Here is an 18,217-nt window from a genome sequence, read left to right as displayed (position 1 = left end):
TTCCAGTCATCAGACCATTCAGGAAGGAAACAGTTTCGGTGTCCAAGGCACGAACAGCTTCTGAACTGAATGTGTGAATCAGTTCTTAAACAAAAGCCAGATGTCTTGTGCAGATGATGCTGAATCTGGAGACAGAGAGTCGTTATCCACAATGGAAAACCAACGTGCTGAAAGGTCGCCGGTGAGGATGAGAGAAAAGAAATGTTTTGATGTGATAGTCAAAGTCCTGATCTCTGTCCCATAAAATAGTGGTACCCAGAGCTGAGTAAGGCAGCCTACAAACCTGACCAAGTTGAAAACATTCAACTTGGTCAGTTGAATGTTTTCAACTGACCAAGTTGAAAACATTCAACTTGGTCAGTTGAATGAACAATGATCTTGGTTCATACCAAGATCATTGTGATCTTGGTATGAACAGCTTCATGGACTAAAGCACATGTGTCAAACTCAAGGCCCGGGGGCCACATGTGGCCCACCACGTCATTTTATGTGGCCCCTCCAGCGTGTTATAGGCCCATGATTGACTTAAAATAGGTTTTGAGCACGAATTGACTACAAACGACATCTCCCATAATGCATTCCAATTGTTACTAGCCAACATTACGGCTTCTCGCCACTAGAGAGCAGCAGAGTCACCTCAAGCTGCTTATTGATTTTCCCAGCGAATAAAACTGAGACATCGACAAGCTAACATCAAAATGTCCAAGAAAAGAAAAATCGATTTACAAGTAAGACTGTGAATGAAGATGTGTGTGAGTTGGTGTCAGGGCGGCAGGTCGCGCTAGACTTTTGTTTGTTATCCGTTATCTTGACCGACAACATAAAAAAATCGATCAAAACATTTACCCGTGAAATTACAATCATATTAACATCGAATATTTAGTCGCATTTTATGCGGTTTAGTTAATATTCACCGTGAATCCAGATCCCATCACAAATTAAGCAGATAAATGCATCTACATTTTTCTCCGTAGTTACAAAAACCTCTGACTGAGGCCCCAATAACTTTTAATAAATTAAACTAAGCGACTTCACTTAAATTAGCATCACTTCACCCGCTGGGGTCTGAACGCACTTCCTCCTGTTCCCATCTGCAGAAAAATCTGCGCTAATTCATCAGTCAGTTGGATCTGTCTGATCCAAACAGATCAACTGAACTGTGTGAGTATTTTACCCTGCGCGGTCCGGTGTGAGCTTTTTCCGGGATTTTTTATTTTTTGCGTGGTTTCGCTTCTCCGAAACGGACAGATGTTACGTCTGCAGCTCCTCCAGAACGCCGCTCTCCTGAGTAACGTGCAACAAGGCTCCATTTGTTAAATCTTCTGGATGAGTTACTTCCAGCGGTTTTCTAATTCTTTGCAGCGGCGGAGCTGCGTCCGCAGTGGTTGAGCAGCGCACTGCGCATGTTACAGTCTAATTAACTTCTGCATCGTCATTTATTTCCTCAAGATAAACTGCAGGCTCCTCAAATGGATTAACACAGTGTTGCATTCTCTTCAGTGGCGCAACTACACATTATTCAGGTGGATGCGAAAACATAAATCGGCGACCCCCCCCTCCCAAGGAAAGGAACGTCAGGGTGAAGGACCCCCCGAGGCGATGATACGTGAAGTGTAAGAATCGCTACATGTACCTCGTTATGTGCGAGAGGTGAAGGAGCGTGAGGCGCGCTGAAGTGTATGGGAAAACATAATCGGCGCGTCGCCCCCTCCAGACGGGGTTTTGGCGCCCCCTCTGGTGCTGCGCCCCTATGCGTTGCATACGCTGCATACCCACTTTTTGCGCCTCTGAAAACTGGTCCATTACAGACCAGTTTTCTCTGGTCTGTAATGGAGACTTGAATTTAAACGCACCATTTCAACCAAAGGTTTTGAATGTGCTTCCTAACCAGAAGCTCCAAAGCGTTATTTAACAATATGAGGTGTTGTTTAATTTATTTTTAACATTGTATTTTCATACATTTTATGCTAGGGGTGCCCAAGTCTAGTTTTCCAGAGCTACCATCTGCAACTTTAGATGCGTTCCTTCTCTAACACACCTGGATCATTTACTCATTATAAGGCTCTACAGAACTGAGTTGCTGCTAATGAGGGAAGTCAACCTTTTGTCTGGGGTGTGTTTTAGCAGGCATGCATCTAAAAGTTGCAGTCTGAAGGACTGCACCTGGGCACTCCTGATTTGTATCGTCAATGTGGCCCGTTGAGGGTGGCCAATATGCTGAAGTGGCCCTTGGTGAAATTGAGTTTGACACCCCTGGACTAAAGTGAGGCTCGCTCCCCCTTACATTATTCATGTCAATGGATTTATTATTGTAGAATAATTTTAAACATCACAGCATTATGCTATGCTGTGAATGTCTGTCTTCTCATGTCCTTTTGTCTATCTAGCCTTCCTGTACCGCTTGTTTAACGAGTGTCTGTACAACTGAATGGCATTCAATTTAGTAGGATATTATCCGTCTGGAGGTTAGGGCTTCGTCTAATTCACTCCTACTCTGTTGTCACAACATTAAGACCCCCCATCCCACCCATTCCTCCTCTGTTACATCGGCCTTCTGATAATAATGCTTGATTATGATGTCTACCCAAACTCCTCCACTTCTAGCCCCCCACAACTCATCCCCAGCTAAATGAAAGTAAGGAGTGGATGAGCTTCTCCTACGCTGCTTTAACAGCATTAAAGTTTTGGGGTAGCTACAGTTTCCAATTATTTTCATCTAGAAAGAAACACGAGACTCACAAGCATCATTAGCAAGCAGACATAATCTAATCACTCATGACAGAATGTGTGTGTATTTGTGTGTGTGTCTGTGCTAGGTAAGGTGCTGGTAGGCCACACTCACTCCAGCTGAGATTATGAAAAGTGAACTTTTTGGACTTTTTTGTTTGATATATAATTTATATATAACTAGGTATAAAGTCTTTGTTTTACTGCAGACACAGTAATTAATGTTTAGTCCGTGTCAGAGGCCAGAAGGTATCACTGTGAAGTGTCAGATAATGAGACTGAATGATGTGGAAGAATAAATGAGATCAATACAGATAGAACAATAAACAGGTTGAGGCAATAGCTGAAAATCATGTAAAAGTCAAATCACAAAAGACAAAACAAGATGAATAAGAACACTAAGCTTGTGAACAATCAGCAATGTGGCTGAAGTATCCTGCCTAAGGAAGCAATGACTGACAGGGAGAGTGGGGGTTCAAACTGGCAGTCCATCAGTAATAGGATGAACTTCTACCTCCTGAGCCACTGTCACCAGAGGAAAACACTACTCAACAGGACAGGGGTCAGGAGTGAAAGAAAGATGGGGAAAAAAGATCTAAGGACTGATATTAGTATGATAGCAGGTAAAGAGATGGATGTGAAAAAGAGTTGGAGAGAGCTGAGGGGCAAAAAAACAGTGGAAGGAAAAGATGGAACCAGTAAGGAGAGTGGTGAATGAAAAGTGACACAAACACTGTCAGAGATGGGGAAAAAGAAACTGCTTAAAAAAGAAATAAAAACAGAAAAAAAGTGTCAAAAGATGAGGAGGAGAAAAGGAAGAAAAGGATTGGAAGAACAGAAACCAGAAAAAGAACGAGTAAATGAAGAGATCAAGTGGTGAGAAAAAATATCATGAGAAAAGTGAATAAAAGGTGTGGAGAGGAAAGAAAGGAGTGGATGACAAGAAGAGGAAAATCTCTTTGTGGTGGAAACATGGATCATCAGAAAAATATCAAGGCATTATACTCTTCTGTGTGTGTGTGTGTGTGTGTGTGTGTGTGTGTGGTGTGTGTGTGCGCGTGTGCATGCGCGCACGTGTGTGTGTGTGCGCGCGTGTGCATATGCATGTAGATGTGCATCAGAGAGGATGGGGTGCAGGCTGCCTCCTCATGTTGCAATTTTGTACTTTGGCTTTTTTGTCCCTGCAGTTCCTGTCAGCCTCCATTAACTCACTCACATCACTGTTTCTTTGCATTAATCTATCGAGTCAGGTTTTTGGCCTGTAGCAGTCAGTGTGGAGTGGTAAAATGTATCAGATTGATAAAGTTCTTGGATCTGTGCAGTAGTCATAAAAAGACCTTTCAGATAGCTCCCTTTCCAGAGTGATGGTCCGGCCTCTGCAGCTGAGAAAATTCCAGTCAGTACAGCAGACTTTTGGAATGTAATAAAATATAATTGTTGTCAGAAATGTCAACAAAGTCTTAGTCTAAGCCTCAGTGGAAGCAAGATAATAGTTATTAGATGCATTTTACTTATCTTTTGTATTTTTATTTGAGCTTTTTTTGAAGTGGTAGATAGAGCTGAGCTGATCTCCTCTGTTTTTGATGCTGGAGAACAGCCAACCTGCTGCTTCAATTTGGGATTTTCAATACCATGAAGCTACTTCCATCTTTTCTGGGCCCGACACCTGGACACGTCTGAAGGAAACCTCCAGATTAAGACCATTAAGATAGCTTCTGAACCAATCAATGTGCAAGGAATGAACGTGATAAAACGCTTTACCATGAGCTCAGAGCTCATTATAATCTACAAATTATTTTAAGTAAAACAAATCTTTTTGAAAATCTTTTAACCTATACATTTAATATCTACTGGACTGATCCACAGAGTTTATTTCTTCAGTGGTTGTGACTTGATGTTTGTCAGGAGGCTTCACTTCTTCTGCTGCTGGGTCTAACTCAGGATCAAACATGTGGTTGTATGTCTACAAGCAGACACTGTGTGTCTGCTTGTAGACACTTTTAGTGTTGGAAGTGCTAATGTAAACGGTGACTCAGGAGGGCGTGGCCACTTCAGATTATTTGTATAATCTGATGTAGCAATGCATTCCTTAATGAGCTCAAAACAGGCAGAACTGGTTGGGTGAAATCTTAATATCTAAGAATGACTTTGTGTATAAAATGTAATGAACATGTTTTGTATAGTTCACAGACCTATCCTAGCTTGTTCAAGGAAGCATAATAGTGAACCTTTAACACTTCAAGTTACAGAGAAATTAACTTTCAATCTTTTCATCCTCATAATAGTTTTTAAAAGTATCAGATAAAGAAATAGATAAACTAGTACCATGGTTCTTTATTTTATTTTTAATTTTATTCTTATACTAATGTTATTCTTGTCAGTTTTGATGGATGACATGTATATTTGTTTGTTTGTCCAAAAACTGAATTCTTTGAGTATTACACACCGAAATTCATAATGTAGAATTAGCTTTTGGACTTGATTGAAATACCAGAGAATCAACAAACAGCAACAGTGGCACAAGGCTTAATGTTGAAAGCCATTCAGACTTGTCAATATTAAAATATGATTCCGGTTTTGCTCACTAGATAAAATTAATTACGTCCTACTGCAGCAGGCGGTAGGCCTGCGGCTGGTAATATTTATAAAGGTACAGAAAAATTCCAGACTCGGACCAGATGTTGCAGAAGCCGTTAGGTTAATGTCAGACAAATACTCATAACTGGAGCTAAAAAATATGCAGAGGGGATTTCCTTTCCCACCCACCACTCTGTGTGTGTGTGGTTGTTTGTGTGGTTGCAGTGGTGCATTTTAAGCATCCACTCACTTTTGTGTGTTTGTCATTGACATTTGGTTTGGCCTAGTCCTCCAGCAGAGAGGAAGCACGTTAAATACAAACTGTAGGTGGAGATATATGGTGGAGGTTGAGATACATTTGCATGCTTTCTCATCATTGATTGTTTAATCTAATCTTAGAAACAACATAGAGTCCTACAACGTGCTGTAACCTCAGTAGAGACATCATCAAACTGCTTGTGGGCTGGTAGCGGACGGTTCAGACACACACTAAAATACTTTAAACCTGACAGAACTTCAATGTGAAACAACAGTCAAACAAACTGCAACAGTGTGAATATTATTTTAAAAGTTTGCTTTTGTTTAAAATGTCTAATCAAACCACCACATATCCACCACAACACAATATATTAAAACTATCAACATAGAGGTAAATTCAGTTCAGTCCACTACACTGATTACAGTTTAGAAATAATTTAATGCCGTCTTTCACAATTCCCCTTTAATAAAAGTACAATAAAGCCACAATTTAGGAGAGCCGTTCACAAAGCCCTGAACTCAGTCACAGAAAATATCTATGGCCAGAGATGAACAGGTATGTGTGACCAGGGAGGCCTTCAAACCTGGCCCAGTTCTACTGGTTCTGTCAGAAGAAACCCAAAATGTTTCATCTAAGCTTTACAGTTTGAAAATATCATAAATACTGAGATAGATGTAAACTTCTGAATTTAATAAAGTTATAAAAATATCCTCCTCAATATCCTCATATTTTGCAAGTAAAAATGACCTTGGTAATTCTAACTGAGTTACAACAGGAACAAGTACAGTGTGGTTTAATGTCAGGTGGTTACTTAAATATCAAGTTTCAATAGTAAGAAGATTGAGTTCAGGATAAGTTTGTGCCCTGAGTTGCAGCAGTGTCCAATTAAAAGTTACGCTTAGAATGAATGTTACCACAAAATTTCCTTGATCTATTTTCATGACAAATACCAGATGATGATCATATTGGCTTATACACTCATATTTATAAGTTCACAATGAGAAGAACCAGAAGATGCAGAGCTATGGATCCAATCATTTCTTGGCAAATATCTTTCCATCATCCCTTTTCAATGGCTGACGCTTTTTGTCTCTTAGTTTCTTCTCCAAACATGATCGATAACAAATATCTGTATGCAATCAGCTGTAATAATATTACATTTATTTCTTTCATTTATATCATTTAACTGGATGACAATCCCATTGAATTTGATTTGTCAATTTATCATCGGGAACTAATCAATTTATATTGAAGCATTTAGCTTTTCTCCCCGACAGAAATTGAAAGAGAAGCAGCTGCAGAGACTTCCTGATAGATGGGAGGAGGAAGAGCTGCCTTTGCTGCTGCAGGTTCCCAGAGTGAGAACCGTGGATTTTAAAATCTACTGGACGCCGCTGCCTGCTGCATTGTAGTCCACCATCAACATTCAACCCATTCTTACGTTTATTGAACATAAAATCTTTCTTGTCAGACATTTAGTTAATCAGGCACGTGCAGAGGGGGGAGCTGGGGGTGCTTGAGCACCTGCCCCTTTTGCTCCTTGCTCCCAAGTGCCCTTTTGGTCAATTTTTTTTTTTGGTATTATTATTTCCTAAGCCCTCTTCTGACACATAACATGTACTAAAATTATTTTTTGTTGGTTTTTTTTGTATAACATAATAAGCCAGTCACCTTGTTGCTTTTGACCTTTTGCCTGTGACGCATGACGCAAATGCCTCTCGCGCAGTGAGATAAGGCGGCTAACTGGAGCTGAACGTAGCGAACATTCCAGATTACAGAACAGTTTTTGGTGAATTAAAAAAAAACGTATTTGGTGAATAAAGTGGAGTAGACTTGCTGCTTGTCAGATGACGGAAAGCGTTGAAGTATCGTTTCTGCTTCAGCACGGAGTAGCGGTTTAAGCAGAGAGGTAATGAAATACAACAGACACTGACAGGCCTCTGCGTCTGCCTTTCTCTGAAGAACTACTGAGCGGGAGGAGACAGCCAGGTGAGGAAAAACTGTTCTCATCTATCGATTCAGTATTTTTATCATACAGACATTAGGCTGTTGTTGTTGTGCTATTAGCTAGCTGCTAGCTAATGACTTTGCAAAGCAAGATAACTGAAAAGTTTCTTCCCTGTATCGCTAATGATAGCAGTCATTCTTCAGTATCGCTTGTGTAATAGGCAGTGTTGTAGTACTTGAGATCGGTCTTGGTCTCGAGACCATTTTTTGATGGTCTTGGTCTCGTCTCGGACTCGACCGCATTTGGTCTCGGTCTTGTCTCGGTCTCGGGCGCTGAGGACTCGCCATTTTATTTCAAGACCAGTCGAGACCGCAACTGTGAAAATATCACTAAACGTACAGCATACTGTCCAGTTTATTTGTTAACATCTTTGTTTTCACTGGATGCAAAACGCATCGATTAGAATCCAACCAATAACGTGTTTCTGGTACTCCTCCTTCCCTTCCCCACCTTTCACTCGCACTCGGCGCTCCAAGACATGCGCAGTTGTTTTCTCTGAGCGGCAGAAGATGTCTGTCTAATCATCAGTAATGGAATAGCGCTGAATAAATCATAAGAAATCCGATGACCACAGCTAACTCAGCAGCGCATCGCTTTCACAGACGGTGGGGACAACGTCTAACTTTTTTCGTCACTTAGAAAAGTAGCTCAAAGAAAGTTAAGCTCCGATGACGTGATGTTAGCAAAGCTAGCTATACAGAGACACGTTATTTGTGATGAAAAAAAATCACTTACTGCGCTGAATTATTGTGCGACTGACTTGTCGCTTTATGGGACAACGCTGTATCCAAAAGTCTGCAAAATAGTGATGTGACATTCAGGAACAGTACGATTAACCTGCTCATCTCTTTACTTATTAGATAGGACTGGAGTGTCGCTGAGAGCCCTTGTTCTATCAGATAGCCATACGCTGTCAGGATAGCATGCATGCAGTGAGTAGCATGCCCGCGCATGCGCATTAAGAAGTCCGACCGTCAGTGGAGTTGTCAGTTCAGCAGAGGCAACAAGTTATGACGAAAATAAGTCATTAAATTGTTCATAATATGATATAGTATGATAACTAGATAGATATACATGCGTTGTCGTGGTTTCAAAGTGTATTTAAAGCAGAGTCTAGCTGCAGCTGCAGTCAACTACAACACACGCCCATGTAAAACTCATTAACCTACTTACGTAACCGCTAAGTTAGGATGCCATACAGCTGTCAATAACAAAGTGTATGATGATCTACGTCATGATTCTATGTTGCTGATTAAATAAAATCATATGGTAATGACAGCGTATACATGTCTGAGCCAAGCGTATGACTATCTGACAACATATGCTGATCTAACAGAACACTGTTGTTCTATCAGATTACCGTACGCTGTCAGAATAGCATACATGCAGTGAGTACCAGGCCTGTGCATGCGCATTAAGAATCCGACAGTCAGAGGAGTTGTCAATTCACCATACGCAGCAAGTTCTGATGAAAATAAGTCATTAAATTGTTTTCAATGATAACTATATAGATATACATGCGTTGTTGTGGTTTCAAAGTGTATTTAAAACAAGGTCTTGCTGCAGCTGCAGTCAACTACAACATACGCCCGTGTAAAACTCATTTACCTACTTAACAGCTAAGTAGGGATGCCATACAAGTGTTAATAAAGTGTACGATGATCTACGTCATGATTCTATGTTACTAATTAAATAAAATGATATGGTAATTATTAGCGACTATCAAACAAAGTCGCTGAGTAGGGGAGTGTTTGTTGACGCTGTTGAGAAAATAAATTTAAAATAAGCTAGTTTTAAAACTTAACATGTCTTGATTCAAATGGCCTAATTGTGGTTTTGAAATTAGTAATGTATTCTGGCCTATTGACCTTTATTTTACCTGTAGTTACTGCAGATGGTTTGCTAGGATCGTTTGAACTGCCTTTTGTCTGTGGGAAAACAATACAGTGGAAGTTGTAGCTTTTCACACTCATTTGTGAAAGGCCGTAAACACGGCAGGGGTTTCTGGCTTGAGAGAGGGTCAGAGATAGCTCCTGGATTGGAGGAGCAAAGATACGCCTTATTTGAATAAATTAAAGATAAGAATACGCCTTTTACTATAAAACTTTCTACACAGAAGTAACAAATCAGATTTGCTCTTGCAACTCTCCAAAGATGTATTTGCACGTCTTTGCTTTCTTTCCTTCTTTCCCAAGTCTGTGAGGTAAATGAATGTATGTCTCCGTTGTTCTGCAGTTTCTGGTGTAAGTTTGTGCATTGTCTTACTTCTAAGTTCATGCATTGTCTTATATTGGATTAAATTCTGTAATTCTGTGACGTCAACACGCATTGTTGTTTTCCTTGTGGCTACACGTGGCCCGCCGAGAGGACCTGGGATCCAGAGGAAGAGAGAGAGCCAAACTTTTTTCCAAAGTTAACTAATTTAGAATATTCTTCCTTAACAACGCGCAAGCTGATCAAAACGTAAATCCAAGCTGCAGTTGCAATGATTTTATTGTCAATATCCAAAGGCAAACAGTGTTCAAAAGCAGCATAAAACGGATCCGTAGAATTAAACAGTGATCAAAGACAAAACATAGCGGTCAGCAAAAAGTAGACCTCCCCCATCACCCACTCACTGAAGTCACCAGGTGAGCAACAGGTGATCTACAATCACTAATAACACCACGTGATCTCACATTACTCCTATCCACAACAGTAATGACGTGTCTGACAGATATAGCCATGAGTTCGTTCTAAGCGTGTGACGATCTGACAGCGTATGCTGACCTGACAGAACACTCTTCTTTGTTCTTGTAATGCTCTGCATACACTGCAGTACCTATCATTATTTTATTTAATTATGTACATTGATATTTTTTAAATTAACAAATAAATAAAACACAAGAATGAAAGAGCACGCAGAGCATGCACATTGCTCTTTGATTGTTTTCGTTCAAAGTGGCAGCTGTAATGTGTGCCATGGTGTCAGACTACCTGGCTTCATGTAGTGAGAGAGAGGGTGAGAACAGTCGCGATGAGCACCTTGTGCATGGTTACTTCTTGCTTGTTGCTCCTTGGTCAGTGTTCATAATTGAGCGTTATTTGCCATCTGGGCATTGCCTCAATTGCTATGTTAAATGGTACAGAGAGTGGTGGTTTCAGACATGAGCAATATAGGCAAATGCCCAGGGCGTTATCTTTTTAGGGATGGAACCAGACCACCGCAGATTGTAGCACAGAGATGGAAGCAAAGCAGAAAAAAAAGTTTGTTCTGCTTTTAATATTGGTAAGATTTATCAAGTATTTAATATCTAGGTCTTTGTATGGGAATACGGATCTTTCAGATCAGTTTGAGAAGCAATTTCGATCATATTTCACATTTTATCATGTCATATAGCGCGGGGTGCTGGTCTTGGTCTTGACTCGGTCTCAAGTTTCCTCGGTCTTGGTCTTGACTTGGTCTCGGACCCTAAAAGTCTTGGTCTTGTCTCGGTCTCGATACACTATGGTCTTGGTCTTGTCTTGGTCTCGGGTTAGGTGGTCTTGACCACAACACTGGTAATAGGGGCACATCGCCAGTCCAAAACCGATCATCTCCATAATGGATATACGTCCGATCTTCTAATTTCCTTTGCTGCATAATGTACATTGCATTTATTCTAGTGTTAGGTAAATGCATCTTGAAGGAGAATAGCACTTAAATAAAAGTCCAACAAAGATATTCATTTAGAATTGAAAATAACTGACCCTGAATTACCAAGATAGATATAATGTATATAATAAAAGCGTGTCATTAATGAAGGGGAAAAAACTCAATCCAGACTTTAAGTTTAGGGTCTGGTTTGCAGAGTATGCAGTTCATTCCCCCCCCCGACCCCAATTATTCATTGAAAAAATAAATAAATTAACCTCAGTTAAGTAATATAAAATTGTAATCAAAATGTTTGGAATTGTAATGATTTCTTTTAAAAAAACAAAATGTTTTGTTTAAAAAACTTTTTTTTTTATTAAATAACTAATTTTTGTATCATGAACTTAAAAGGTTATTTGTCAAACATAAACTTTTATTTGAACACATCCAAAATCTTTTGTTGCGATTTTAGGCCCTGCCCACGGACGTCATGTGAGAATCACTTGCAAAATTTTGAGTCACAAACAAAAACTTAGAATAGCAAGAAAAGATTTATGACATGCACAAATAAGTTTGTTTTGCAAATAATTTTTTCACTTCATGAGACACAAATGTGTGATTTTAATTAAAAAAAGTTTTTTTTAAGCAAAACTCAGTAGGCTTTTCTCATAGTGACATGCAATAACAATTCAATTTTTGCTTCTTTTTTTTTTCTGCAATTCCACGTTAAAGTTTGATGTAGCTCTGCTTTCCTGAATGGACCATCTTCATCTCCACTGCAAGTGTAGCAAACAGGCAGCTCTTTTTTATATAGATTACAGTACACTAAAAGGTTGCATCGTGCCCTTGTTTATATTTTTAATAGTGTGATTCTGTAAAGAGAAAATATGTCTGGTGGTCTTGCTCTGATTCACATATCTTGCTAAATTGTGGGTTTGAATATTGAAATACTTTCCTATAACAAAATAGACCTGCAGAAAGAAATTACTAATAAAATATTGCATACGCATAGTTGCATGTCAATATAGAGATTTTCCTTAACTTTGATTGTATATCTCACAATTTTGTAATTTATCATTGTTTATTAAACTCTGAAAGATGTGTGGCTTTGTTAATATTCTGTCCTAGAATGCAGTTAGATGTGCCCTTTTTTTGAGCACTTGCCCCTTTAGTGGTCTCTGCGTGGACCTGAAGAAAACTAAGAAAATAAACACAAGTACATAAGTGGTGTAACACTATGAAATTAAATATGAGGAAATATAGCAATACCTTCTAGACAATGACAGTGAAATGAACAGAAAGCCTAAATATCACTGATGAAACAACTGAGATTGAAGACTAAAATCAAAAACCAAGAGACTAACACCAGAAGATGACAGGAGTAATGTGAAAAGAAAAATAATAAATTTTATAATTATTTTCAATAAAAACTTAAATATAAATTATATAACTAGACATTAAGAAACAAACCAGTACGGCTAGACCTGACAAGCAAAAAGGCTAACTGAAATAAAACAAAAATGGAAAAATCCAAATAAACACACAAAGGAATAACCTAGAGCCTACTCAGAAAAGGAACACCAGACTAAACTGGGAAAATGGACCTAATATGGCAGAAACTATGAAACATGAATGACCCATAATAAAATATTCACAAGCCAAAACCCCAAACACCCAAGAGCCGTGACACAATCTGTTTTATAGAACTGAATAAAGCCTTAACTACAGTGGCCCAAATTCAAATGGAATATTTATTATATCCAGCTCCAAATCTTATTAACTTATATTGTGAAAAAATGACCCTCCCTCGTCAATGTAATATTGCCATTCTGTGTTGGTTTTGTGTTTGGTAATAAGTGTATTTTCAAGAGTTCTCTAGTACGGTGGCCCTGAGGTGCAAAACACTACAACATTAACGAAGCACAATTACAAATTACAAAATCACTACAACATTAACAAAAACACAACGACATTAACCAAAACACAACGACATTAACAAAAACACAACGACATTAACAAAAACACAACGACATTAACGAAAACACAACATTAACGAAAACACAACGACATTAACAAAAACACAACGACATTAACGAAAACACAACAACATTAACGAAAACACAACGACATTAACAAAAACACAACGACATTAAGAAAAACACAACAACATTAACGAAAACACAACGACATTAACAAAAACACAACGACATTAAGAAAACGGAAAAGGTAGGTCCCAGTGGAGACCTAAGGAATCGCTGATTGGACTACAGCTCGTTAGAAAACGGAAAAGGTAGGTCCCAGCGGAGACCTAAGGAATCGCTGATTGGACTACAGCTCGTTAGAAAACGGAAAAGGTAGGTCCCAGCGGAGACGTAAGAAATCGCTGATTGGACTACAGCTCGTTTTACTTCTGAACCGGAAGTTTTTCTGGAGACCCTTTTCACAATGATGTCAGACAATGGGCGCCGTAACTCGAAGAGATGTATCTTTACTTCTGGTGTGATTTTGCCTCGGGAAACCTGACTGAAAAATTCACGGATACTCATTAGCTTAAAGATATACTAAAAGGTAAGGTTAATTACAACAGCATTTACGTGTTAGCCGTTATTACTCATTGTCAATCCACCATTCTCTAACTGTATATATAATAAACAGCCTCCGATCGGAGAATAAACCAGCTAGCAGCTGCTTTAGCCACAGTTAGGAAACATATACACGCCTGCCTGTCAGTGCTGTGTTGTTAAGTTTCACTAAAATCACTGACATCTTCCAACAGTTGTTTAGAAAAGCATTTTAAATATTGACTTACTGGGAATTACTTAGCAATAGTAATTTGTTAGCTGGCTAACATTACGTAGCCTTTCTGTTTTGGAAATAGAACGTATTTAGGCTCTAATCTTAATCAGATTTTTATAGTATAGACTGGGGTCGCCGCCTGTCACGTAAAATGCATTATCGTCACCCTCCTCATGTCATACGCTAGTTTCACCACCCTCTCAGTAGCGACATTACCTGTAGTCTCAAGTCCAAAACCTGACAGTTATGCTAAACTGAGAAGTCAAACTCTTGCTAAGATAGAGACACGAGTAGGAAGATAGATAGATATTAAAGTTTCATTGGAGGAATGTGATGAGCTCTACTCACATATGTTGGAGCCTATTAACCATTAGATTAATTTATTTTTTGCTAAATTAATTTTCGCAGATCTAGGTTATGTGAATGATAGATCTATTGTATATTTATTTATGTATTTATTTTTGCTTAGACCATCTTCCTTGTCAGTCAGCCTCCTGCAGTGATTAACAGGCAGAAGCAGCTGCTGGGGTTGATCTGATTGTTTGGTGGAGGAGTGAGGAGTGAAAAGGTTTTTGTACCACAAATTAACGTTTATATTTGAAGTCAACTCAGACATTATTTTTTGTTACTTTTATAAGTAAAAGAAACCCCTTTCAAACAGGAGAAGTCTCTGCGAGTGCTTTTCATTTTTTCTTTGAGTGAGTTGAAAACCTCCTAAAAGACTACTCTTGCATTTTTTTTGGACTTTATTATGATGCAAGAGTGGCCATAACAATATATATTAGCTCATTAACTTCACATTTCTCCAATGAATATTTATCAAAGGTTATGATTAGAAGGATAAATTTCTTTTACTTTGTTTTCCTGCGGTTGTAGACTTGGCAGTAGAAAATTGATAATATAGGAATAACACCTTTATATCCCTTTTAACAGGTTACACTTGATTCTGCTGTGGTGCCTGTGGAAACGAATTCAAACTGCTCACTACAGTTTACCATTGGCTCTGTCACCCACCAGTTCACTGCAGACTGGCACCAGTTCACTGCAGTTCACTGCAGACTGGCACCCGCCAAGGATCCTACATGGATGTCTTCTTAAGTTGTAAACCCTGAGTACATACTGTTAAAATAAAAATATACCGTTTGTAAATAAATTTTCTCTATCAATGACTTAAATTGTTAACTGTGATAATTATGTTTGTGTAATGTTATATATATATATATATATATATATATATAAAATTCCCTTCTCACCCTCCGCAGGTGGTCTCTTTCATCCTCTGAGCCCTGGGAGCTTGAGGGTTCTGCTGCAGTATGTATATATATATAGCTGACTATATATACAGTATATAATGTATATAATGTTGTTGTGTTTTCGTTAATGTCGTGTTTTTCTTAATGTCGTTGTGTTTTTGTTAATGTTGTTGTGTTTTTGTTAATGTCGTTGTGTTTTGGTTAATGTCGTTGTGTTTTTGTTAATGTTGTAGTGATTTTGTAATTTGTAATTGTGCTTCGTTAATGTTGTAGTGTTTTGCACCTCAGGGCCACCGTACTAGAGAACTCTTGAAAATACACTTATTACCAAACACAAAACCAACACAGAATGGCAATATTACATTGACGAGGGAGGGTCATTTTTTCACAATATAAGTTAATAAGATTTGGAGCTGGATATAATAAATATTCCATTTGAATAGTATTTTTTGGTAAATGGAATAAAATCATACAATTATCAAAATTTGCAGAATAGAAGAAAAAGACAATTTGTATGTGGTGGTGGATCATAACTGGGTTTAAAACTCGATGCAAAACAACAACGAGGAGCCAAGATAAAATGTAAAATTATTGATAACTGCATTGAAACTAAAGACACACTATTCATGAAATGACTAAAAATTAAATCAATGGCAGAGAAAGTCAAAATCTGTGCATCTGTCACATTATGAATGAAGGAATCAATAAATGACTGAAAGAAAAATAATTGTGTCTTTAAAGAACTCATAATAATTTAATAATCTAAATGAATAAATCTATGTTTCATGAAGTCGGTAAACTGAGCCTAACATTGTCTTGCTGTATTCTGGAGGATGCTGCTTCATTACAACACCTATACAGTGAACATTGTGCCATTCTACCAGAAAAATTTCATTCTTCTGGTAGAATGAAATTCTGCTCTTTGAATTTCATTCTCTTTGTCTCTCTCTCACTCTGTAAATAGTCACTATGTCGGTTTAGTGGGAATAAATGACAGAGACATGCTATAAAAACTTAAACACACTTGCATTTGACTTCCTCCTTCTCTGTGGTGTTTGCTAATGACAGGACTCTTGGCTGCCCACGCGACATTGAGGTCATTTATCTTCCTGACACCCTCCCACACACACACGCGCATGGATGAATAGGATGTCGTATTTCAAATTAAAGACCATAACTGATCTCACATTTTAACCCAGCATGAAATTGCGAAAGATAAAGTTAATGGAGATGAGCAGATTCTACAGTGATATCAATGAGGTAATCAAAGTAATGGTGGAGATACACATGTTTGATAATGTCTAATAATGCTAAATCAGGTGAGATTTAAGATAATTTACTAAATATGCACACATTTAAGAACTTATATTGTGCAGAAGGCCCACACACTCACACAGTGTTTGCCTTTAATTGTTCTAAGTTGTTGTTCATCTGATAAACTTTTCTCATCCTGACTTAAATCTAAAACCATCATTATTTTTATTGATTTCTATTCATAACACATACACTTTTTGTGAGAAATATTCCCTAATCTGCTTTCAATAAATCAATCAATCAAGTTTATTTGTATGGCACATTTCTGCAAGAAGCTGGTAGTTCAAAGTGCTTTATATCATAAAAATACAAAAATAAAAAGCCATAAAGTCCACCATACAGTCAGCAACTGAGAAAACAGAAACAACATATAGACATTGAATAAGAGGGATCCTAGGACTGAACCCTGGGGTGCTCCATGTGACTTCTGTCTGCTTCAATGAGAAGTTACCTATTGAAACCAAGAAATCCCTGTTCTTTATGTGAGATTTGGACCCATAGAGTACTGGTCCAGAGAGTCCTAACCAACTCTTCAGTCGTTTCAATAATATGTCATAGTTAACAGTGACCAGTGCAGTGCTGATGTCCAACAGAACCAGCACTCTGGTTCCAATTGAAGTCAATAACACTGGAGACGAAATGAGAATAGAAAACATAAATAGAAGGAGGGGTTGCTACAGTATTTCATGATTCACTAAACTGTAAAAAGGTTTTTCTAACCAAATTTTGCAGTTTGCAGTAAGTAGCTTTGTCCCATGTTCATTAAAATAGTGTCCACCTCGTCTAAAGAGATGATGACACTCCATGGAGATCCTGTGGTTGTCAATGAAGGTCAGTGAGCTGGCAGAGCAGGTTTTTATGAGACTTTTGTCAATCAATCATGTGTTGATCTCATGACTTGATGTTTGAAGGTGAGGTTTCCTCGTAGTGTCCTGTTGAAGTGCAGTGAATCTGTTTTTCAGTGGAATTCCCGTGTGTCATCAGAGTGTTGTGGCTCAGGCTGGTCACTTTGTCCTTGGAAGCTGAATCTCTGGAATTGTTTGGGTTTCAGCTGCTTCTCTGGGTGTCCCGCTCTGAAACATGACTATTGCTTTCAGTCAGAAGATATGTGCTGATTAAATTAAAAGATTACTTTAAGCTAGTTCTGCCAATTGATTAAAAGAATGTAATCAGATTAAACACGATTAATTACTATGCCTAATTATGTAGGCTTGAACTATAAATATGCATAGAGTTATAGTCCTTGCAGGAATGGTACCCTGGATAAGTCCATCCTGCTACACTTCAACCAGTTAAATTACAAACCTTTATCTGACTTTTATTTTTGTAGCTGCAGAAAGCAGGTCATGTTTTCTTCCAGTTCTCAACAGAAACTAAACAAAACTTATTCTTCTACATATGCATACATATGTAAGATGTATTTTATTTTCTAGTTCTAGTTCTTACTCTCAAAAAGGTCAAAGATAGTCACATGACTCGAACTCAACACTCACACACACACATGAGGCTGAACTAAAACAGATTGACCCATATGATGTGAATAGGTCTGTTGGAGGTCTTTATAACCACAGGAAAGAGGAAAAAGTGAAGATATAAAGCTGGTATTTAACATCAGTCATTGCTTCTGCAGCAGTAAATGATTTCATTAGACAGGAGCTTAGAGAACCCAC

At 38.3% G+C, this 18,217-nt stretch overlaps 1 long non-coding RNA gene across 1 annotated transcript; it reads left to right on the top strand.

Annotated features, from left to right (window-relative positions):
* The first annotated feature begins 13,063 nt into the window (after positions 1–13,063).
* LOC148153563 (uncharacterized) lies at positions 13,064–15,149 on the top strand. The gene is made up of 2 exons (XR_015761522.1): positions 13,064–13,752; positions 14,914–15,149. It is a non-coding gene; the product is annotated as an uncharacterized LOC148153563 (long non-coding RNA).
* The last annotated feature ends 3,068 nt before the right edge of the window (positions 15,150–18,217 follow it).

Source organism: Poecilia mexicana, unplaced genomic scaffold (assembly GCF_051168715.1).
Source record: "Poecilia mexicana isolate PSO_F unplaced genomic scaffold, ASM5116871v1 scaffold_19, whole genome shotgun sequence".
NCBI lineage: Eukaryota > Metazoa > Chordata > Actinopteri > Cyprinodontiformes > Poeciliidae > Poecilia > Poecilia mexicana.
This window is presented reverse-complemented; position numbering and strand designations above follow the sequence as displayed.